This window comes from Bos javanicus, chromosome 15 (genome assembly GCF_032452875.1).
Source record: "Bos javanicus breed banteng chromosome 15, ARS-OSU_banteng_1.0, whole genome shotgun sequence".
Taxonomy (NCBI): Eukaryota; Metazoa; Chordata; class Mammalia; order Artiodactyla; family Bovidae; genus Bos; species Bos javanicus.
Window position 1 is genome coordinate 76,349,003 of NC_083882.1, and position 25,725 is coordinate 76,374,727.

Consider the following 25,725-nt stretch of genomic DNA (forward strand, 5'->3'; position numbering starts at 1 on the left):
CCAACCATATCCAACTAATTAGCATTGAGACCCGTAGGTTCCCTACAAAATAACGTTTAAGACTGTGGGAAAGAGTAAAAAGCAACAGAATCAAGAGATAAAATACTTTTTTAAAATGTGGCTTTTTTTAATTTTGTAGATTTGTCAGACCTGTTACGCAATCAATGTAAGACCATACTGTCATATATTTCCTGTAGTCACCACATGTTCAGTTTGCTGTGGGGCTCTGCTCTTTCTCAATTAAAAGAAAATTACCAAGTCTTTCCCCAGCAGAGTTAGGGGTTGCCACTAGGGACTGCTGACAGAGGGAAATGCTCCACACCAAGTTTTACAATGGAGAGATACTGGCTGGCTGGGCACTTTCCTTTTTCCTCCCCCCTTGCCGAGGCCTAAGCCAAAACCAAAGCCAAGGCAAAGGGAATATAAGCAGCTTTTTACACACAGACTAATGTTGCCAGCAGCGTTCCAGTGGCCTTGCTCACGGCAGGAGAGGGCGTAGTGACTAATACCGCTGGGTCTTGTTGAAGAAAAGTGGCTGGCTTCCTTTGATCAACTGAGTGGTGTGCTGATCAGTGTGATTTCCCTGTTCTGCTGACTGTGAGCGTGTTGGGGAGAGCAGGAGAGCTGGCTTCTGAGAGGCCCATGCAGGGAAGCAAATTCCATAGCTGCCGAATCACAGAAAGCAATAAGAAATAAAAGAGGGCTGAGCTGGAAGCAGACACCTTAATTCTGCCAGCATGTTCCTTACTGATATAAGGATCTCTGGGAAGGGAATGAAGTAGGTGCCTCTGTAACTCTAATTCATCAATGGCAGTACTACACGTAACTGTTAAACCCAAGGTTCAAGATCAGAGTCCAAGCTCCTGACACTACCATTTAACAGAAGTTTTAATCAGTTCATTTTGGTAAGTGAGGGAAAAATTGGGAATTTTAATTTTTTAAAAATTAAAATGGATTAAAAAAAAAAAAACAGGAACTCATCGCATATGTGACTCTTGGCACAGTTTTTGAGACAAAGGAAGTATATCCAGCACCTGAGCATGTGTGCAGGACTACAGCTGCATACCCACTCTTCTATTTGCCAGAGAAGCAGCTGCTGGATTAACATGAGTTAATCTGCTTGCACGCTATACAGAATTTTCCCTCGTAAATTGCAAAATTTACCTAAAGATAAATATAGCATTCTTCTAGTTCTCTCCTCCATTCAGCTGCTGCTGAGAAACACTTCTGTGATCTCAAGTTTCATCAGCAGATTGTACTCCTTCCTGGGGAACAGGAGCAGAAAGTAGCTTTCTAAAAGCATAGTCAGTCTCTGAGGTAAAATACACCATATTTAAATGACTTCTTCCAAAAAGGGTAACTTCCCACTTTTGAAGTTTTAATTCTTGATAAATAAAGTATGTGATTTCTTAAACTAGATCTAATCATTGCTGCTTTAAAGAGTAAATAAGTCAATTGCAAATTGAACAAATTGCTTTGGTGATCCTAGTACCAGAAATGAAATGGATTAGGTCAGCAGGTGGCATGTCATTTCAGTGCTGCCTGGGGGCCCAAAATACAGTCAGGTCATTTTTATTCCAGTGACAGCAGGAATGAAAACCAGAGCATTTAACAGTACCTCCCGCCTCCATTCTCACAGCCATCTTGGACAGAAAGAGTTTACAGAAGCTCCTGCGTCTCCAGTACTTGGCTGCTCCTAAGGCCTCTGAGCTACCTGAGCTGAAGATTCCCCAAGTAGCCTGGGACAAGATCCTCCGATTTTGGTCCTCAGAGTCACAAAGCTTCTTGTCCACACAAGGAAAATGAGTTCTCCTTAACAATTCTTAATCATATCAGCATATACTCTCATTCTGTGGTACTTTACTTAGAGGAGGAAACTATAGTTAATATGCCTCTACTCAGGGGGGAAAGGAAATTGTCCAGCTTCTGCTCCCACGGCAGGAATGACTAGAGAAAGGAGTCAACTTAAGCCAACAGAAAGAAGGGTGATAGCGGGTGGGAAGACAGGCAGGAAAGACAGGGTGAACTGGGAAGAAAGTTCTTCTGTCCAGAAGTCAGAAGCGTCTTGCAATGTTGAAAAATTTAAACAATCCAACAACAGCTTTTATGTTAAGCCTCCTTTCCTCCATATGTATTTCAAACTATTAGTAAAATTCTAAAACTAGTAGCCTTCAAAGCTCGTTCCTCTGATAACTGTCAAAATGAGATCAGTCTATTTAGTAGTGTTTAGTCACTACACTGTTATGAGATGACAATATTCAACTTGCAAGGAAGAAGGAAAATGTTTTAATATTAAGCAATCTACAAATCTCAGATTTCAAGATTTTATGTCCTTTAGACAATTTTATTTATTTTGTGATTGTACTTCTTTTGCCATTTTTAGTAGCAGAAAACTGAAAATAACATCAGTTTTAGAATCAGAATTCCAGAACTCAATAACTTATTGGGGACCTTATTTTTTTGCCTTCTCAGTATCTTTGGAGAACTACTCTTCCCCTATTCTCAGTATATGCGGTTCTTCCTGGGATGATGTCAATCTTGTTTCTAGGGTAGCATGCGACCCAGGGCTGGTCAGTGAGAAGGCTCCAGTTCCTTGGCCATGGTGAAGGATGACTGGTTTAAGAATGGACCTGAAAATCAAGTCCATGTTTTGTGCTGATATTTCTAGAAGGAAAAAAAAAAAATTTCTCTTTTCACTGGGGTTGATAAAATGGCAGGTTGTAAACTAAGAGCTACCAGAACAACTGCTGAGTACAGGACAGTCTGTGCAAATAACGCCGAAAAGGAGAGAGTACCCTACAACACAGTTTAAGCCCCGAGACACAGCCAGGACTGAAACCAGCCACATCTTTCAACTCACTAGTCCTTTAAGCCAATACATTCTCTCTTTTTTTTTTTTTTTGCTTTAGCAACTTGAGTTGTTTCTGTCACTTGAAACCAAGAACGTTCATTAATGCACCAGCCAAATAACCTTGGACAAATCAATCTCATTGCCTATCAGTTTTCTGAATTATAAGGAGGAGTGAAAAAACATGTTTGTTTACCTGACAGAATCAGAAACTGCTAAGCACTACATAGGAGGCATTGATATTTTAACTAACACAGAAGGTAAGGACAGAAGAAACGAGATATTCATGGGGCTAAACTGCTCTTAGGTGCTACTGCTAAGATAACATTTTATTAGTTTTCTCATTTGCCCTGGTGGAGCCTATGAAATCTTTATCAAACCAGTTAATCACCTAGTAAGTCTCTAAGTATTTTCCCTTTACTACTAAATCTTTAAGTATTTTCCCATTTACTTTCAGTTGACAATATTTTTCCGCCTTCCTAGACATCTTTGATCAACCTACCTAAGTAGTTTACCATGATGGATAAGCAAAGGGATCACAGAAAGGGAAAACTAACAGTTTCATCTTCAAGGGTGTGTGTGTGTGTGTGTTAAGTGTCCATGCATACATGTGCTGGGAGATGAGGTAAAGCAGTAATTCTCACACGAAGGCAAATCAAGGGTGAAAAGAAGCTACTCCTATACAAGATGAAAACCTGAGGGCTTCAACTAATGTGCCAGACCATCTCTTCCCCCAAAACATTAGTATTCTAAGAGTACAAGTGAACTATTAAGATTAAATTTTCAATTCAGAATTTATAATCAAATGTGTATTTTGAAATTTGTTGTAATGTCCTGATAAATGCTTGGTTTCAAACAACACCAGATCACATCTCTTATGGCTACCAGAAAGAATAAGAAACTTTCTGTAAGAATATATCTGATCTATAAAACATCAGTACCAAAGGATTTTAGCGAAACAAATACCTGAAAGTACTAACCTTTGGTCCTCTTTTGAGTGATACAAGTGGGAAAATAAGCAAGAAAAGCACAACTACATTTTACAAGAGCAAGGATGAAAAATAATGAATGCACTACACTTTAATTTTCAAAGTTTCTGGGCCTAAACATCAACTAAGAATGAAATCATTCTTAAGAGGAGGTTTTATTTTAAGATGTTTTCAATACCTTTGACACCAATTAGTTTTTGTTCATCGTATGTAAAATTATAACTACATGCTATGACTGGTTAAAAGAACCCCATGGCTTGGTATGTCCAAACTTTAATCAGTGTTTCATATAAATGTTCATATAAGCTGAATATTAATATTCTAAAGCAAATAAAAGATATGATTTTCTCAAGATTTCTCACCAAAATATTTCTGAAAGCTAAAATACACTGGTAAAAACTGCATACTTCAAACTACAGAAAAAAGTCAAAGAAGAATTCCAACCAATTCATTGTCTTTCTTAAAAAATTTTTTCTCTACAAGGCAAAGTTGAAAAGTCAGACTATTAATATGAAAGTTGGTCTACAATGAGGTATCACACCTCACACTGGTCAAAATGGCCACCATCAAAAAATCTACAAGCAATAAATGCTGGAAAGGGTGTGGAGAAAAGGGAACCTTTTTTCATCTTCAGTGGGAATGCAAACTGATACAGCCACTACAGAGATCAGTATGGAGAGTCCTTTAAAAACTAGGAATAAAACTACTATCTGACCCAACAATCCCACTACTGGGCATAAACCTTGAGGAAACCATAGCTTAAGTACCTCAATGTTCATTGCAGCACTATTTACAATAGCTAGGACACGGAAGCAACCTAGATGCCCATCGACATGAATGGATGAATAAATAAAGAAGTGGTGGTACATATACACAGTGGAGTATTACTCAGCCATAAAAAGGAACATATCTGCCTCAGTTCTAATAAGGTGGATGAACCCAGAGCCTATTATACAAAGTAAATCAGAAAGAGAAAAACAAACATCATATATTAATGCATATACATGGAATCTAGAAATAAAATACTGATGAACTTATCTGAATGAAGAGGCAGGCACAGAGAACAGACTGGTAGACATGGAGAGGGTGGAAGGAGAGGGTGGAACAAATTGAGAGAGTGGCACTGGCACATATACATTACCATATGTAAAATCAGATAGCCAGCAGGAATTTGCTGTATGACGCAGGGAGCTCAAATCCGGTGCTCAGTGACAATCTCTAGGGGTGGGATGCGTGGGAGGCAGAAGGGAGGTTCAAGAGGGAGGGGACATATGAATACCTATGGCTGATTCATGTTGCCATTCAGTAGAAACCAACACAATTTTGTAAAGCAATTAACTTCCAATTAAAGATAAATAAATTGAAAAAACAGTATGTCAGTTTCTTCTCTAGGAAGATTCAAACAAATCATTAATTCTGACAAACCACATCATATAGATTCGTCCCCAGATGATTCAAGAATAAACATGCTCTACCAAACTGGCTTAGGTTATCAGATCTAGTCTGGGCAATACTGAACTACTTTTAACTAAACTCAACCTGCCTTTCGTACACATCTTTGTAAGTACGGGCCCGACTCCCAGAGATTCTAACCTAACTGGTTTCTAAGATGGGGCCCTAGAGGCAGCATTTTCAAAAGCTTCCCAGGTTACTCTAGAGTACAAGTTAGGGTGGAGAACCACGAGTCTTCAGGTAGATGTGGCTTTGGCCTTCAATACAAAGACTAGATTTTATTTTGATAACTATTCTATAACTATTGAGAAAAACATTAGTATTCCCATCACTATACTTTCACTAAAATACCACTAGCCTATGACAAACCATAAAGGAAAAGAACGTTTAAAAAAGAATGTGTATATATGTATAACTGAATTGCTTGGCTGTACAGCGTAATATTTTAAGTCAACTATACTTCAATTTAAAAAATGCTCAGCACAGTATTTTTCTTAATGTCTTTACAGTAAAAGCCTCAAAAGAACACGGACAAGCAGAATAGGTCTGTTTGCTAATTCACAATCAGCTCCCATTTGGTAGGTGTCTCAAATGAGGACACTCTGGTAACAAAGAACTGCTGCCACCAGGAGGCTCTGCAATGTACCTTTTACTGAAAGCCTTAAAATTTAAAGTATTCTTGTTTCTTTATAGCTAATGTGATACCTTTTCAAATATACAAATTTTCCATGGAACCTTTTTAAAAAATAAAGTTATAGCATTCACATGTACTACTCCCAGGAAACAGGACCTCAGATTTTGAATTTTATTATGTAGGAAAAAAGAGAACTATTTAAAAATGTTTTAAACTTGGCAGCAATTTTGTTTTTATTTATATTTTTCCCAACAAAGCTGGTAACTCCAACTTTATTCCATGGGAAACCTGGCAGAAGACTTTGAGAGCAAAACAGACTTTAGCAATTTCATTGGCTTGGGCTCTATGGGCCAGTATCTATGACAAATTAACACAAATCATATGTTAAATGTAAAGGTAATGAGAATGACAAAAGGTAAATTTTCACATTAAGGTCTATAAACCTGGACTGTTTTCAAATTAGTCTCAGCTAGTATCAGTCTGGAGAAGGCAATGGCACCCCACTCCAGTACTCTCGCCTGAAGAATGCCATGGACGGAGGAGCCTGGTAGGCTACAGTCCATGGGGTCACTAAGAGTCGGACACGACTGAGTGACTTCACTTTCTCTTTTCACTTTCATTCATTGGAGAAGGCAATGGCAACCCACTCCAGTGTTCTTGCCTGGAGAATCCCAGACGGAGGAGCCTGTGGGCTGCCGGCTATGGGGTTTCACAGAGTCGGACATGACTGAATCGACTTAGCAGCAGCAGTATCACTCAAGATTTTAAAACAAGGACCTGGACTTTTTAAACAAAAGGTCCTTATTAACGTTATTTTTGAAAAGGAGAGTGGATAAATTTGCTAATCTGTCCATTTCTAAGACTCTGAACTTGTTCAAGACGAACGTTATCATTTCATTTGTACACAAAGCTTTTCTTAACCTGTGTGTTTACTTCACCAATAATGGCTCTCTCAATGAATCAGGATTTAGCTGCAAAAATACAATATGAATTTCATAGAGGCTCCTGTTTAAAAGGCCTTTAGATAGGGAAACGTTAAGATTAGTTACAGAATCCTCGTGCTCTGTGTTAGGAAACAAGACATGTGCTTGTCCTCCTCCCCAGGGCTCAGTTCCATAAAACGGTTACATTATTTACAAACAGAATAGTTTTTTGCCTTGTGCTGGGCTGACAGGCTTTTCACTTATCTATTTTAAAAACTAATCAAGTGCCACATCTTATCAAGATAACTGATTTTATTTGCTTTAAACAGAGTAAAAAAAAATCAAGATAAAGTTCTGAAAAAGACTGAAATGTTAGCACAAAAAATAAAAATGTTATTGTTATTAATGTTTTGATTTACAAGAAAACTGTAACTGGGTTTTATCACCTGCCCCCCCAAGTTCATACTGGACTTGATTAAAGGAAACAGCAGAGTAGTTATTTTCACTAGATCATGGTCAGCAGGCTATTAATGCTTGAGACATTTTTGTGTCCCATCTTGAAACGACATACGCAGTTACCGTATCACTGCATACTCACACAGCTGTAATCTTTGGGTGTCTATGAGTTTTACAGGAGAGGGCTTCTTATCATTACACAACAGCCTTTTGCAACCAGGATTCCTCATTTGAACCACAGGACACAAACTTATTTTTATGACTATTTCCTCAATTACTACAAGATAGTACAAAAACTAGTACCATTCTAGACTTATAGGAAAGTTAATACATATAATGAATACCAAGAGCATTAGGGCTTAATTCTCTCACTTAACCCAGGTTGGTTTAGAAACTGCACAACTGAATAAAATTTCTTAAATTACATATACCACCACACATATAGTTTATTATAATATAAATACATAGGAAAGCTTACACTTCTTGTTCTCCATATTGTACTTCTAAATAGAGAAAAGAGAAAACTTGCTGTCTCTTTAAAAATGTCATCCATAACTACTGTAATCATTCTGCAATATACACAAATCAAATCATTATACTGCACACCTGAAACTAAATAATGTTATATGCCAATTATATGCCTCAATAAAAAGAAATATTATTTTTTGGAAAAAAGTGCCATCCATAATATGGCTCAAGTTGAAATCAACTAAAACTCTAAATCCAGCAGCAGCAAGGAGTCTCACAAGTGCAAAAAGGCAGCAGCAGAGCTGTTCTAGAGTCTGCCCCCACTCACTGAAAAGGAGGTTTGTCCCATCCAAACCGAGATCAGGTCTCCTGAGAAGGCACTACCCACTAACCCTGGCTTAAATACAACAGATTTTCCAGGTGAAAGCCAACTCCGAGCAGAAAAGTATAGACATATGATTCTTAGGAGGCATTTTCCTCTAAAACACCGAGCTTGCCCAGCACATTTTCAGGTTTGTCACTGGGTGACTTACCTCCTAACTTGACTGATAGGTACAAAACACCATCTGGAAAAAGTCTAATCAGTTTTTGATGTAAACTCAAAACGTAACTCTTTCTCTATTTTGCAGAGGGTTTCTGCCAAATAATTTTCCAACTTTGAGAACTCTAGTCCTCTAACATGTCACCTCTGAGAGAGACTTGTTAAATGTGAAAGATCTCATTTAAACTTGCAGAAAACAGAAACTAGAGACACACAGCCTGAATACCACCACTGCCCTACCACAGAGGTGGGGGAAGGAGGAAGGATAAACTGTCAATATTCTAAGATGTCAAGCAGCACAACCTCACAACTTCCTATCACTCACTTAGAAAAAACTGAATAGATATCTCCAACAGAGGAAACATTAGGGGTATTTCCTTTTTAGGCTCAAGTGTGCTTTAACATCAGTAAAATGAAATCTGATTCAGACTCTGAATGGCAGTTGAAAGTGTTTCAAACTTCTAATACATGACTAAAATAAAAGCTGTGACTTACAGCACTGACGGGGCTTCCCTGGTGGCTCAGTGGTAAAGAATCTGGCTGCAATGCAGAAGCTGCAGGAGACTTGGGTTCGATCCCTGGGTCGGGAAGATACCCTGGAGAAGGGAATGGTAATCCACTCCAGTATTCTTGCCTGGAGAATCCCAAGGACAGAGGAGCCCTGTGGGCTATAGTCCATACAGTCGCAAGGAGGACACAACGGAAGCCACTTAGCATGCATGTACGCATAGGACTGATACACAGTTGATCCTTAAACAACGTGGGAGTTGATTAAACCAATCGCAGATCATACAGCACTGAACTACTTACTACTGAAAAAAATCCACATGTAAGTGGACCTATGCAGTTCACTGATACTGATCAAGCGTCAACTGTACTGTCAGCATCCAGAAGGGTGCCTGGCATAAAGGAGGTCCTCAATAAATATTTGCCAAATGAAATGATTGTTACAGCTTTTCATTACATTCAAGATAGAATTTCATCAAGCATGTTAAATACAATAGCCAGTATATACCTGGCTGTAAAACAAGTAAAAATCCCTGGCTTTCATGGAGTTTATGGTTAGGGGGCTTTGAGTATATCACCTAAGGGCAAAAGAGACATTATATCCTATGGGGTTGAACTCATCAGTAGCAATAATGCTTTTATTATGTTTCATTATTATATTATTATTATTTCATTATTAGAGCCTGAAACTACTAACCCATCCAGAAGAGTAGAGCAACCAACTAAAGGGCCAGTTTCTCTCTCCTTTAGATTCCCAAGGAACACCTTAACAAAATTTTGGAGTCACCTTATGGCCTGTACTAATAAAAATGAAAAGGAAGAATTTATGAGCCCAAGCACAATCCCTAACTGTCTGGGATGGGACGGGCGGGAGGCCAAAGACTTAAGTCAAGAGATGACCTGCCTCAGGAGTCCAGGGTAATTCCACAAAAACTAACAAACATCCCATCCAGGAAGTCCAGACTTTCATTTTCCTGTTTAGCTTTTTAACCAAAGCAATATGTATATAATATACACAGCTTTAAAAAAATACTACTACAAGACTTACAATAAAAACAGCAGTCCCTTGCACCAACCCTCTCCAGCTCTCTAGCCGTATTCCTTTTAGGAAACCACTTTCAACTATCTTAGCGATTTCTTTAAGTGTTTATCTTATCTTTATATTATATAAATATATTACAATTATTATATGTTTTACATATTCATTGTGATTTCTTGATTTTTCACTTTAATCATTACCTACTGAATTCCTACTACAGACAATTAAAATTTAGTTTACTACTTTCCCCTCTCCCACTTCCTATTCCCATTGCAGTCATCTCACAATTTTTATTTAAATCCCTATTTAAGGTTTATAATATTAGATATTATTATAATAATATATTATATTATATATATATTATATTATATATTATATAATATATATATTATATATATTATATTATAATAAAATATATATAATATAATATTATATAATATAATATACTATTAGAACTATGCAAGTAACATTAACTAGTAAGACAATGACTACTAGAGTTATACTTATTTTTTTGCACATTTTGTTATTCCTGAAACTAAAAATGCTCTTTGTCATTTGCTTAGTTTTCTATATTTCCATCATTAATTCTACCCCATACTCTCTAAAGAAGTTAGAAAACATCTCTAAATAATGGCTCCAAACACATCATATAATCTATCAGTCCATTTCTTTCTTGGCTACATCTTTCCTAGAGACCTCCATCCTTCTGTTTAACCTAAACTGGTTGCTCTCTAAACCTGTTGTACAATAGTCATCTGTGTTTTTCCTTCATCAGATAGGAGATATTCTTCATCTCTCTTTTGTAGTGGATTCCCTGTTTCTGGATCCATGTTTTCATCTTTACTGGTGTATTTTCTTGTTTTGATGGAGAACATCCTTCAGTAGCTTTCTCAAAAGAGTGCATGGGGGATAGGTTTGTAATCTTGCATGTCTACTGTGTCTATCCTACCCCTCAGACTTAACATCAAGAGTTGGGATGGGAAATAATTGTTTTTCACAAGCAACATTATACTGAATTCTAGCTTCCTGAATTGCTGCTGAGAAGGCTGATGCCATTTGATTCCCAATCCTTGTTCACAATTGTTTTTCCCCTCCCTTTGAGGACGCATTCAGGAGCTTTTATTGAAAGTATCTTTCAGAAGTTTCACAGTAATGTGCCCTGGTGCAGGGGTCGGGGGAGGCGGGTAGCAGGGAAGGGTTAGTCTTTTTTCACTCATAGTTTCAGGCACTCAGTAAACTCTAGAATAGGAAATGGCAACCCACTCCAGTTTTCATGCCTGGAAAATTCCATGGACAGGAACAGCCTGGAGGGCTACAGTCCATAGTGTCGCCAGGAAAGAAAGAAAAGAAAGTGAAGTCGCTCAGTTGTGTCCAACTCTTTGGGACCCCATAGACTGTAGCCTACCAGGCTCCTCTGTCTATGGGCAAGAATACTGGAGTGGGTTGCCATTTCCTTCTCCAGGAGATCTTCCTGACCCAGGGATTGAACTCGGGTCTCCCGCATTGTAGGCAGACAGACACTTTACCATCTGAGCCACCAGGGAAGGGTCACCAGGAGTCGGACACAATTGAGGGACTGAGCACGAAGCACAAACTCTTATTAATCTGGAATGTATGCTCTCCAGTTCTGAGAAATTTCCTTATGTTCATTATTGGATGATTTCCTCTTCTCCATTTTCTGTCCTCTTGCATTAAAATTGCTATTAGTCAAGCATTAGACCTCTTGGATTGATCCTTGAAAATTCCTCTTCTCTGTCATTCATCCCTTTGTCTCTTCATCTATTTATTGAAAGATTACTCCTATTTCATCTTCTAAACATTTCACTTTTTATTATCAAGAATTCTTTTTGGTATACCTGAAACTAACACAACACTATAAATCAGCTATACTTCAATTTAAAAAAAAAATAACTCGTTTTGTTTTCTAATGGTTTTTTTCTAGCATCCTATTCCTGTTTTCAGGGATGCAATATCTTTCTCTTTCTCATCAGAGGATCTAAAGTTATAGTTATTTTTAATTTTCCCTTCCAATTCTCTGGATCTGTTAGTAGCTTCCCTTAACTAGCTGAGATTCTTGGCTGTTAGGTTTAAAGTGTTTAAGAATAAAAAGCTAAGGATGCAGAGCAACTCGAATTCTCATACACTGTTGATGGGAATGTAAAATGGTACAACCACTTTAGAAACATTTTGGCAGTTTCTTTAAAAAAGTTAAAAATACACATACTGTACCATTGAAGCCACACCTAAGTACTTACCTAGGAGACGTGAAAGCTATCTCTACACAAAGACTTGCATATGAATGCTCGTAGTAGCTTTATTTCTAATAGCTAAAAACTAGGAGGGCTCCCCTGGTGGTGGCTCAGTGGTAACGAATCTGCCTGTCAATGCAAGAAAGGTGGGTTCAATCCCTGGGTCAGGAAGATCATTTGGAAGAGGAAATGGCAACCCACTCCAGTATTCTTGCCTGGGAAAGCCCATGGACAGAGGGGTCTGGTGGACTATAGTCCATGGGGTCGCAAAAGAGTCAGACCCAACTTAGTGACTAAACAACAACAACAAAAAGACTGGGAAAAAAATCCCCAAATGTACATACTGTATAAATATATTCATTAAAATTCTAAAATGTATAAAACAACCTAGAGCGACAAAAAGCAGACCAAAGCTTGCCTGGGGATAGGACTGGGAAAGTAAGGAAAGAAAAGAAGGGTTACCAGGAACACATGGAAACCTTTAGAGGTAATGGGTATGTTCATTATCTTGATGATGGTGATGGTTTTACCTCATTAAAACTTATACTCTTTAAAAAAAAACTGCATAGTTTATTTTATATTAATTATGCCTCAATAAATATATAAGAGAAAAGGAGAGGGAGTAGAAGAGAGGGAGAAAAAATCCAAACAAAACAGCTTTTTAAAAAATGAACTGAAAACTATGGGGCTGGAATGTATGCATATAAGAGGGCCTTTTCATTATTCGGTATATATATTGTTTCCAGTGTGGCACTCTTGATCTTCACTGTTATTCTGTGCCTACTACCTCTCAGTCAAATGCCTCTCTGGTTAAATTTCTGTCAAGTTGGCAAACCTTTTCTATAAATGGGAAGATCTTTGTTGCAGCTACTCAATTTTGCCACTGAAACCCCAAAGCAGCCAGAGACAAAATGTAAATGAAAACTAGGTGGCTGTATTCCAACAACATCCCCTGAATGTTGGCCGGATGTGCCCAGGTACAGGCTGTGGTTTGCTGATCCCAGCTCCAGAGATTCATACCACTCTTTCCATCTGTGGAGAACTAATCAATTTCTCTTCAGAAGTCATGGCTATAAACTTCTTTGTAACCAAGGAAGACAATTAAGCAAGTTGAAAGAGGAAAGAAAGTCACGAAGAGGGAATACTGGAAATTTTAAAAGTTGTAGATACAATCTTCTCAGCTATTAGCAGAGGATAAGGCTCAGGGGCAGTACTCTGATAACTTGCCAACAGTCTCAACTGATGAACTCACATTGGGATAAACAGAAAGCAGAGTAAACAGTTAAGTGTCTTCAGAAGTTTATATGACAGATGTTTATAAATGACCTCTGTTACTTTTTCTACCTTGACTTTAGTTGGGGATTTGGGGTGTGAGTAATAGTCTCTAAGACTTCATGCAGATGAAAAAAATCAAACAAACATTCTATGGAAAAGGTGAACTTCTAAATAATTTATGTTTTTTAAAAAAGTGACTGCCACCTCATTCTTAATTAAATAGAAGTGATGGATTAACTCAAAATCTTCATAAATCTGTCTCAAATTCACAACCAACTTCTACAATCTGTAATAAATAAGGCACACTCAGAAAAACAAATTTCAATTCCTGTCGATTAATACACTCCCCAACTTCACTTCAGGAAATGCAACTTTTCAGAGTAAGTTTATCTGTGCCTCTTGACTCCATAGGAAAGGCAATGTTAATTTCTCCTCCAATCACTATATTAGATGACAGAAGCACTAGATAAAACAGGATTAGCAATAATCATTCACTGCTCATAGGAGAAGTAAGTTCAGAATTGATCTCCACCTTTAGTGTTCTTCTTGGTCAAAATGATATAATTTGTTTTGGCAAAAGGAAGAGGTTTTTTAAAAAGTGGAAGTGGGAGTAGGACAAAAGGTGACAAATTAAACACATTAGTTAAAGATTGCTAAGGCCTCATTTTTCAGAGCAAAGGAATATTTGGTGCTTAACTGACAGAAACTAATAATCACTCTGTCATTTTCAGACGAAACTAGTATGAGAGAGGCTAGCCAATCCCTGCTGATTCACACAAACACTGCTTCCTGAACTTAGAGAAAAATCAACTTTGGGGACTGTGTCTTCTGTAAAGACAGTCTTGGAGGGCAGCCCGTCATCTAACCAGCTACCATGGGAAGACAGGAGCTCAAGAGCACACTTACTTTCCTGTCTGGCTCTCCCGCCCTGTGCTCAGTTGGTCAGCAGTGTCCAGCTCTTTGCAAGCCTATCACCTGGAGCCCACCAGGCTTCTCTGCCCAGGAGATTCACCAAGAAAGAATACTGGAGTGGGTTGCCATGCCCTCCTCCAGGGGATCTTCTCAACCCAGGAATCAAACCCGTGTCTCCTGCATTGCAGGTGGATTCTTTACTGCTGAGCCACCAGGGAAGCCCCTCTCCTAACCTAATCGGTAAAAAATAAAAAACGAAATGAAGTAATCTGTTGATTTTGCCTGTCATTTATAGTGTTCAACCTTTTAAAAAACTGAAATCCATGAATACCATTGGATTTGATAAAACTCTGGCTTTTCTGAATAATGCAGGTTAAAAGGTATTGTTAACCAAGGGACATCAGGCTGTCATGCTTCAAAGGCATAGGCTATTAATATTAATAACAGTGATGACAGTGATAGCTTATAGAAAATAAATTTTAAATATTGAAAAACTTCAAAATAATTTACAGTTCGTATTTTAAATAAATTACATTGTTTTCTGTAATAGATTTACCTTTACAATAATATACTGTTGATACTCTAGCAAACAGCAAAATTATTTTTACATTCCTTGACCTAAAGCAGGTTTTTAGGTAGGCTGGCAAAGGGAGACCTTTCTAAAACAATCTAGGAAACCAGTAATAAGTGCTAAGGGCTCACATATTTTTCAAATATATATTATATTTAACTTACAATAATAGGGACAACTGTTACATAGATGGAGACAGAAAGATATTGTTGATTGCCTTTTCAAATCCGTTACTCTCTGTCTCTTCTAACCTTTTCAAATCCGTTACTCTCTATCTCTTGCTAACAAGAAACTAACTTTGTATATCTAGTGTTCAAATGTTTGAGAGGCAAATGCTCAGCTCCAGGATATAAATTAGTCTTGGACCCACTCTTTCTGCCAGTCACTACTTTAAACACTAGTATGTGGCCAAAGTGTGCTCAACAGGATGCAAAATCTGCTGAATAACTTCTAATTAAGTTCTTCTTTGCTCGTAAAAAGAGACATACCAGAAGAACTGGAAGGATGTAAAGCCTGGAGCAGCAGCAGCAATATTGTGACAACAAGCAATGTTTGCTGACTCGCTAAGGGTGGCAGAACAGAAAGATGACCAGAACATGTGTTCTGGTGGTGCTGCTGAGATGCTGAAGTGGTCAATTCTAGCAACTTATTAGGTGAATCAATAAATCCACTTACTGTTTCAGCCACTTTCAACTGGGTGCTCAGTTACGTGCAGCTAAAAGTATAGGACGGAGAAGGCAATGGCACCCCACTCCAGTACTCTTGCCTGGAAAATCCCATGGACGGAGGAGCCTGGTAGGCTGCAGTCCAAGAGGTTGCTAAGACCTCACGACTGAGCGACTTCACTTTCACTTTTCACTTTCATGCATTGGAGAAGGAAATGGCAACCCACTCTAGTGTTCTTGCCTGGAGAATCCCAGGGACGGGGGAGCCTGGTGGGCTGCCGTCTATGGGGTCGCATAGAGTTGGACACGACTGAAGCGACTTGGCAGCAGCAGCAAAAGTATAGGAGCTGATGCAATCATAATGACCATATTAGAGATGAGGAAATCAGTTCAGAGAAATTCAGTAGGCAAGGCTAGTAAATACATGGCACAATCTAGAACACACAGACTAGAATGTATTGCTTTTCTTTGACAAATGCTATTTAAGTACCACTGTGTGTGAAGCACTAAGTATATACTGGATTTTAAGGATGGGGGAAAAAAAAGCCCACACTACTTAGGGACTCACAATCTAGAAGGGAGATAAACATACAAACAATTAATGAAATGTGATAAAAACAACAGAGCAAGGAACTATCAATTCACAAGAGAACACATTTAACAATGCCAAGAGACTTTAGGGTGGGTATATCGAGGAGATGACAAACTTTCAGTCTTCAGTGATATAAAATTTCAAAAGATAACTTACTGTGACTCTCTATATTTTAGTTTTTAAGAAAAACTTCCAACAGACACAATCTCATAAACATTATGTTGAACAAAGTAAGCCAGAAAGAAAACAGAATACCTTATTTGATTTCATATAGGCAAAATTAATCTAAGCTGTTAGAAGTCACAATAGTGGAGGTGGGTAGTGAACTGAAGAAAGCATGTAACATTTTCTGTGGCTATAGTAATGTTCTGATACTGATATGGGTGCTAGTTACCTGGGTATTTCAGTTTATAAAAATATATTGGAGCCATATGCACATACATATAGAGTATATATATACACACACACATATATATATGGGGGTGTGTGTGTGTGCAGTTTTTGTATTTATATTATACTTCAATATTTTAAAAAATTAGAAAAGAATATACAAAAAATAAATCATCATAAATGCATGCTTACAAACAAGATTTTTAACTATTTTTTATTTTAAATAATGAATCATATTGTACATCTGTTTTAGAATTTATTTTTTTCACCTTCCATTCATCTTTCTATCCAGTTAAGCACCTCATAATATGCATATATAGCTCCTGTATATTACTTGCTAATTGCACCCTGATTTATTTATAGTTACTTTCAGTTTTTCTTGCATGGGTATTTCTGAACTACAATGCCCTGAATATTAGCTTACTGGGTCAAAGGGCAGATGGTGACTCCAGGTTTGCACTAAGCAAAGAAGATGAGAAAGAACATTCCAGGTCAAATAAAAACAGAGCATATCCAAGAAAATTTAAGTACGCGGCGAGTACTCTGTGTATTAAAGTACGCTGAGGAAAAGGTATGCATAAGTTCAGTAGAGAGGCAGCCATGGGTGAGATTATGAGGGGTTTCTGAGCCATCATAAGGCGTTTGGACTTTTTCCTAGAGTACAAGAGAAGGTCAGCTACTGACTGAAGGATCTCTAGCAGGAAAGCAACATTCAAGGGTTTGACTTTAGATCAGCCTGAAAATAGTGAAAAGGCTGAATCAAAAAACACAGTAACTGGATGCAAGGTAATACCATGGAAAGGGCACTAGGAAGGTACTGAAAAGGGGGTAGGAATATTGAGGAGCCTGAATAAACAGGACTTTGTAATCATGGATGAGACAGAGAAAGAACTTCATAATTATTTCCAAGTTTCTGCTTGGCTACTGGAGGAAAAGGGCATCATTAACCACAAAGGGAAAGGAGGAGAAGTAGGATGAGATAGTTGGATGGCCTTACCAACGCAATGGACATAAGTTTGAGCAAACTCTGGGAGGGAGTAAAGGACAGGGAAGCCTGGTGTGCTGCAGTCCATAGGGTCACAGAGTTGGACACGACTTAGTGACTGAACAACAACAACAACAAGTTGAAGAGGGGTGGATACCGAGATCTGTTTGGAGAATAGAGCTTTGGGACATCCAGTAGGAAGAAGCTGAAAATACATATCTGTCTGGAGGTCAGCAAAGAGAGGAGAAGACAAATAAACATTTGGAGGTCAGTGGCATTCAGTAGTGGTTTAAGGTAGGATATCACCCACCGGGGAAAAAATAGGAAAGGATGAAAAGCATAAAATACCATGGAATATTAGTTTTTAAAGGGTAGACTGAGGAAGAACTGTTTGAGAAGGAAACTGAGCAAGTGCATTCAAAGATGTAAAAGGAGACCAGGAAACGAAGGTTCTTGGTTCTGTGAAGAAGACTGAAGAATGCCATCATTAATATGAAATACAACTTACTTCAAGTAAGAAGAAGTGTGAAAAATTTCCTTTAGATTTGGCAATTATGTTACCAGAAGTTTCAGTGAGCTCAATAAAGTAGAATGAAAATGGAAACTGTAGTGGGGCTGACAAGGACCACAAGGTTATAAAAAAGTAATATAAAAAGAGCCTGAGTTGAATAATATTTCATGGTTTAATAAGTTTAATAACAAAGGAATGGGAAGGAGAGAAAGACAAGACAATAGCAGAAAGAAATTAAGCAACAAAGGAAGGAATTTTCTTGTTGTTTAAAAGAATACAAGACACGGAAGCATGTTTTATAAAGTCAGGGGAAAAAACGTAAAGAGGACTTGAAGAAAGTACAAGACAAAGAGGTATGTGACGTAGCAACACTGCAGAAGAGACTGTTTCTAGATACACTGCATTCCTAGATAGCTGGACCCAGGCTCATTTACTAGTTTATGCTACTTCACTTCATAAAAGTTTTCCTTTCCTGCAACTAAGATAAAGCTGCTCTGAACTGGAACACAGGTTAATAATGTCAGTGTTCTTTTTTAAAATATATTGAGTGCTTTTAAAGAATTAAGTAGGAAACAATACTGAGAATATTTTTCCCCAAAAAAGGGGGAATTGAACTATACGAATGGAAATCTCCTTTTAATGGTAAAACACCTTAGTACGGACATCCGACATATCGGGCCACCCTACTAGACTACTAGCTTCTTGAAAGCATAATGAATTACTACATTAAAAAATGCTTGCTACAAATCTGCCATGCTACCCTTGAGGGGTATAAACATGAGAAGACATACTCCCTGTCCTGGAGAAACTTACAAATATATAATTACAATACAATGTAAAAAGTACAAATAAGAGAAGCAGGCACAAACACCAAGAGTACACAGAGGATGGATATTTAACTCCTCCTGGAGAGTGGACAAAAGTCAAGCGAACCTTTTGAGGATCTTTGTTTAAACTGGGTCTTCAGAGGATAAGCAGAAATTTACCAGGCAAAGAGGAAAGAGAATTCCAGCTGTAGAAAACAGCATGTGCAAATGCTGTTGGGGAGACCAAAAGTATTGAGAGAACCCATGAATAAAGGTGAAAACAGAAAACTTACAGGGTATGTATGTACGGCAGGAAAGGATTGAAGACAGGAGATCAAGAATGAGTTATCAAAGGTGTCAGGAAAAATGAGCCTGCATTTTTTTAGCTCATGACCAGTCATAGGTAAGGAACACTGTGAAGTTTTCATCCTCAGCATTTCCCATGGGCCTAGGACCATGCCTTTCACCACAGAAAACTTTCAATAATGGGTATGGAATAAACAGATGAGTCAGAAACTTAGAATGACAAAGAAATTTGAAGGAAAAAAAAAAAAAACACAGATCCTAGGGAGAAGGGAATAAATTAGAAGGAACTGATTATTTAACTTTAGACAGGATTAAAATTTTCATCTGATTTTTTTTCTTTTTAATTTTATTTTATTTTTAAACTTTACAATATTGTATTAGTTTTGCCAAATATCAAAATGAATCCGCCACAGGTATACCTGTGTTCATCTGATTTTTTTAAGTCACTGCATTTACAAGTACCAAAAATAAATGATTAGGATGACCTGAGAAGAAGATAACTCAGAAGCAGATGGCTGCACTCGGTACAAGTCACCAAACTTACCTGATTTTCCTCCACCATATTCAGGTAAAATGTTCTACAATAACATGGCATAGTATTATTAAAATACGAGTTCCTTCAACAAGCTTTTCTATCTTAAAGAAATAATCAAATCATTGACCAGTAGGTTGCAACTTCTGGCTAAAGAGACAACCGAACTCTGAGAATAAAGATGAAAAAGAACCAGGAGACAATGCAGCACTGGGAACCACAGCCACATCACAAGCATACGACCTCCTAGGCTTTAGAAACTTGATGTTCTTGTCCTGTATTTCTGAGCCCTTCATTCATCTCATCTTCGCTGAATACAAGCCAAAAGGATTTCACCAGGAAAAATTTGAAATAATATACTTCCTGTATTTGAAGCAAGGGAGAAAGAACCAATGTACACAAGAGGCAGTAAAACCAACAAATAGTTGGACTAATGGTTTCACATAAATATTTAACAAGAGGGATGAACTAGTTAAATCGTAGGAACTCCTAAACTCTGGATGAAGATGAGGTCAGATTCCCATCATAATTCAAGGATCTTCAAGAAAACAATCTTAAATTCTAATATGACATGTCAATCATATTAGTTTGGATATGGATGAGACAGGGTGACTTTTTATGGTTACTGGTATCAGAGGCTAGAGACAGTCATGTGTCAGGTTACCAATATGAGACTGCAAGAAGCAATTTACTTACATGACTCCAAGGCAATGAAGCTTAAAGGCAATGTAATTATTGTGCCTAATGTCCTATTTCAAAAAATATTTGATAGATAAAGGTTCACAGAATAATTTAAGAATATAATTTACTAAATAAAACTGAACGAATAGTACAGTGATCTGGATTCTAGTCTTGAAACTGATACAATTAATTATATAAGTCACAAATAGTCCATGTCCCAGTTTATGTATTATGATGATGTACTCATGACTGAGTTAAATGTGAAATGTTCTAAGCTCCTTTAAAAAGTAGTACTTTACTTATAAGATGAGGGCATTACATATGAGATGAAGTAGACCAGCATGACTGAAGCTAACACTTTCCATTTAAACAGAACTTACCTTCAAAACTACTCAGTGCACTCAATATATATATGTTCATTAACTCTTAAAAGGCATTATTCAAACATTCCATAAAAAATGAACTAGACATATTAAATTATTTGATAGCTCAAAAATCTCCCAACAAGTCCATCACAGAGTAAGGAACAGAATCAGACTCTGCATCCCCTCCCCGACTCCCCACCCAGCCCAGTGTTCACGTCACCCACCTAGCTTAAATTCTGTTGTTCTATGCGTCAGAAACATAGTTAGTTATGGCAGGACAGAGATTTCTCTCCCAAAGGCCTCAGAATTCACTTTACTACAATATGTTCAAATTTTAAATGAGAATGGTTTCATGAACAGCAACTATTTATTAAACCCTCAGAAAAGTATTTCATCTTGTATTAGGTTAAGTAATCTGTGAGGAAAAGAGACTATGATTTTTACACACAGAGTCGGCGGCAAATACCAAAGACTATGAAGGAGTCTACCTCTCTTAAAAGGATTAAGAAAATAAGTGGAAAGAGTGAAAGAAAAACCAAAAGGTAATTTTATGGAATACTATGTAATATGTGTACCAGGGACAAATGGCATGAAAAATATATTTTCAGATAAGCATCAGATACATATTACTCCATCTTCAAAATCAACACAGTGCTTTCCCCCACCCTGCCTCCTCTCAAGGTATCTCTTAGGGAGAACTTGGTACTCTCACAAATACTGTTAATCTGATTAGCCTTTCCTGGAGGCTATTTAGAAATAAGTTGGTGTTGTTTAATATTTTAAAAGCTTTTTATACACTTTGACCAACAGTGGTAGATGGATTATTGCTCTCAACTCTTCATAGTTTGTCATAAAATTATACATTCACACCCTTTGTCATATAATTTTGCAAGGTATGACCACACGATTTATTTTGGTGATTTGTTTTGACAATGCCAGCAGAGGCTTAAAATGTGTTTTGGTAGCCTGGCTTGTGTCTTACACTCCAGTGATAAACCATGACACGGGTATGCCCCAGGTAGCTGCTGCCCCCTCATGACTGGCCTCAGAACAAATAAACTTAGAGGAGTCTAACCCAACTGACAGCCTGAGGCAAGCCAACTAACCCACAGACTGAAGTAGATGTCCCTGGTCAAGCCAGCGTAGATCAGGAGGATCAATAGACCCAGTGTGAAACTTAGTGTTGTAATTTAATAAAACACTGGTTTGTTATGCAGAACTGTTATGGCAATAGCTGACCAATACACCCAAAAACCTCACACCTGAGAATGTATCCTGAGGCAATTAGAACAGATTCACATATAAGGGTATTTATCATAACAACATTTATAAATAACAAAACACAAAATATCATCAAATAATAGAGTGAATAGTTATGATCAAACCAGACTATTAAATATTTGAAGCTATTAAAAGTTTCATTCTTAAGGAACACTCAAAAATGCATGAAAATGTTCACAGTATTTTAAGCTTAAAAAATATAAAAAGCAAGATGCACCATTTAAAAAAATATCTACAAGTACAGAAAAAGATCAGGTAGATAAAATAATTCACTTAAGAAATATAAATGCCTTTCTGTGCTAAATATTATTTTATGCTAAATATTATGCTAAATACTATACTTGGAATAAAGAGGTAAGTATGCTCCCTGACTTCTTGAAACAGTCTAGTGAGGACAACAGGTATTAAAAACAATAACCATATATATGTAATTACAAATTTTGATAAACTATTGTGGCAAAAATTGCTAATTATCCCCGGTATTTATTTCCCTCTTCTTGCTCAGTACCAGAGTCCCTGAATTTTATCTGCCCATGGCCATCTGGAATAGACTATACTTCCCAGCTTTCCCTGCTCCTAGTGGGGGCCATGTGATCAAGTTCTGACCAATGGGATCTAACTGGAAGTGAGACATGAAACTTCCAGTAAACATCCTTAAAAATAAAGGGCTTGTTTTCCCCCTTTTTGCCAGATGGAGCAGCTATTTTGGACTATGATGTGGAAGCTTCACGCTGAGGATGGCAGAGCAACAGAATAGGAGGAGCTTGGGTTTCCTGGCACTGTGGAACCACTATCACCAGCCTTACTATCCCCACAGAGCTTTCACATGAGACAGACAAAATTCTACCTTGTTTACACCATTTTCATTTTGGGTTTTCAATCATTCACAGCTGAACCCTAATCCTAAGTGGCATACCTATGCAGGAAAATTGAAGGGTGTGATGAGAGATTATAACACAGAAACTGTTGGTTTTGACAGGAAGAAAGGGTTTCAGAGACCGGTCCTCTGAGGAAGTAACTTTTAAACTGCAACCTATCTGATGCCTGGCCAGGAGAGCACCAGGGGAAGGGAGACGAGGTGGCAAACCCCTCAAGCCAAGTAGTTTCAAAGATGAAAACCTCAACTGCAATAAGCATAAGCAACAAACTCTGGGATGCAAGACTGCTTCTATTGTAACAATGAATGAATTAGAATGAAAGCAGAGCGTTAAAGCAGCTAAGTGCATTGGCTCCAATATTAGAATCTCCACTATGACAAGTAAAAGACCACATATGCATGTCAAAAATGAAAGGGGAGGGGTGCAGAATGAAAATGAATCCTGTTAAAGAAACTAATAGCTGCTTCCACACTTCAATATTTCTAGTGTTTAAAATAGTTGGATTCTCTGATTAGAGTGGTTCATATACCATAAGGAGAATGTCATTAGATTTTTAAAGGCTAACTATCCTTGGAAAATATAAGACTTTGGTGTTAAAATTTTTTTTAATAATATTTTCTTGTGTATTTCTGATTTTAAAAAAGAAATATATTTATTGTGGAGAATGCAGCAAATATACCTAAGAATATAAAGAAAAAATAAAGTACCTGTAAATCATCGCTTACCAACAACATTTTATACTGACAGTTTTTTATACACACTTATATGCCTATCTACATGTATACACACAATACACACAAATGGGATTGTTAACGCCTATGAAGTTGCGTGTGTTTTTTCACTTATTTATCATAAGTGCATCCCTGTATCATTAAAATGTTTCTGAAATCATGATTCTAACTATATTACATATAATTTATTTAGCCAATCAAGTCTGGGCTAAAACTGACTTTAAACTGTTAACCACAAATTAAAGTCCTGTGGGTCAAGAAGAGACTCCAAAAATGGCCATGGGGAGTTTCTATTCAGAAATCTCAAATCACAATTTGAAAGCACTGGTACCATCTAACTAAGAATTCACTGAAATTCACTGAATTTTAGCCATGAAGAATGCTTAATAAAGACTATATTTTCCCAAATGGAGTGCATTAATTTATAATTGGTCTTGAGAAAGAAATAAAATAAGTACCAAAGATTGAGGTAGCAATAACAAATAAGAACTAATAAGTGCCTACTGTATGAATTAGTGACTAACTGCAATGTTTTATTTTTTTAATAAAGCAAAATAAGAGAACATATGCATTTATTACTTCTATAATTAAATTTTCAAGTGGGTTTAAAAAAATGAATATGGAAAAATGCATATAGAAAAAGAATGGAAACCTATGACAAAGGGTTAATAACCATTAATTTTGGAATATGACATTCTTTGAACTTTTGTTTTTGAATTTCACAACCAATAAATTAATATTAAATTAAAATATTAAGTCATGTGAGTGAGGTAATTCAGATTTCAGTTATTAAAGTGGAAGGAATATCAGTAAGTTTTGCCAGAGGCTAAGTGGATCTTTCGAGAAGGAAAAACAAAAAGCTGAGTACACAGCATTAGGAGTTTGCTCTAAAATAAAACTATTTTAAACAAAATATCATAAGTCTGAGGAAGGGCTAGGTTTTGAACTTCATAGCTGTGCTTCCTTCAAGTACTATCCTACCTAAAAAATGACAGAGTTTCTGTTCTATCAAAAATGTTGTTCCAATAGTTAAACAAACATTTTAGAAACGGCAAGATTGCATTTTAATTTCTTACACTGGTTTTCTTTACTTGGTAAACCAGGTTTTCCTGATGCTACACCCATTTTTAAACTTCTAGTTTCTAATACCAAACTTAGTTCAGAAGACAGAGTTTGCCACTTGATAAAACATCTCACTAAACATAAATGGTTGCAATGTTCTATTAAGTGAGGTCTCTAGCAGAAAAAAAATGAGAAAGTTACAGAAAAAAAACAAATCTTTACATCAGTTCTCACAATGATTTCAAATAAATGTAAATTTTTTACAATCATCCCATTTTCCCCAAATGTAGCCTTAGGTTGTCTTAACTTTGTGACAGCATCCCCCATCTCCTACTCCACTAATCAGTTCTCACCTTCTTTCCCTGATAGAACACGTGAGTTTTTCAGCAAAAATGACTCATTCACTGGCATCTTGTCAAAAAAAAAAAAAAACCCTGAAACTTTAAGAAGGCTCAGCGCTAAAAGAATTCCAAAACTAGAACATTTCACTAACACACATCATTGTAACTTCAGAGAATTGAATCACTTTCAGAGTCAACTACATCTAATGAATGCTGTTTATATTTTTCCTTACAAATTGGTCTCCACCATGCTACTATGTACTCAAAATTTTAGTTTGGCAATTCCCTAATCTAAAATACCTCTTGTCTCTGAAGAAGACAAGACAGAGGAATGTAGAAGCATTAGAATAAGAGGTGGGGGAAGCAATTGTTCATGCAGCTTGGAAAAAGATTCTATTCTGAAACATTAATGACTCACATTTATTCCACACAGTTCTCAAAATGTATTTCTCCCATTAGTTAAATGAATACACAATACAATACATAATATAAATGCAATCAGAAATCTCCAGGAATAAATTACTCTCATTGCTATTATTTCACTAAATAAAAGTTTAAAAAATATAACACAAAAATCAATTATTGAGAACTATATAACTAAAAATCTTCAATAAGCATGAACTATCAATTGAAAGTCACCTTATCGTTTTGGTTCACACATTCACCTACTCCAAAACCGAGCCTTTTAACCAGAGGGAGAATGGTGGGGAAGGAACAAGAAAACAAATGCTCTGT

General features: G+C 37.0%; 1 protein-coding gene across 31 annotated transcripts in view; it reads right to left on the bottom strand.

Moving 5' to 3' along the window:
• The window catches only part of PHF21A (PHD finger protein 21A), a 192,766-nt gene that overhangs the window by 122,698 nt on the left and 44,343 nt on the right, over nt 1–25,725 (bottom strand). The window lies entirely within an intron of this gene.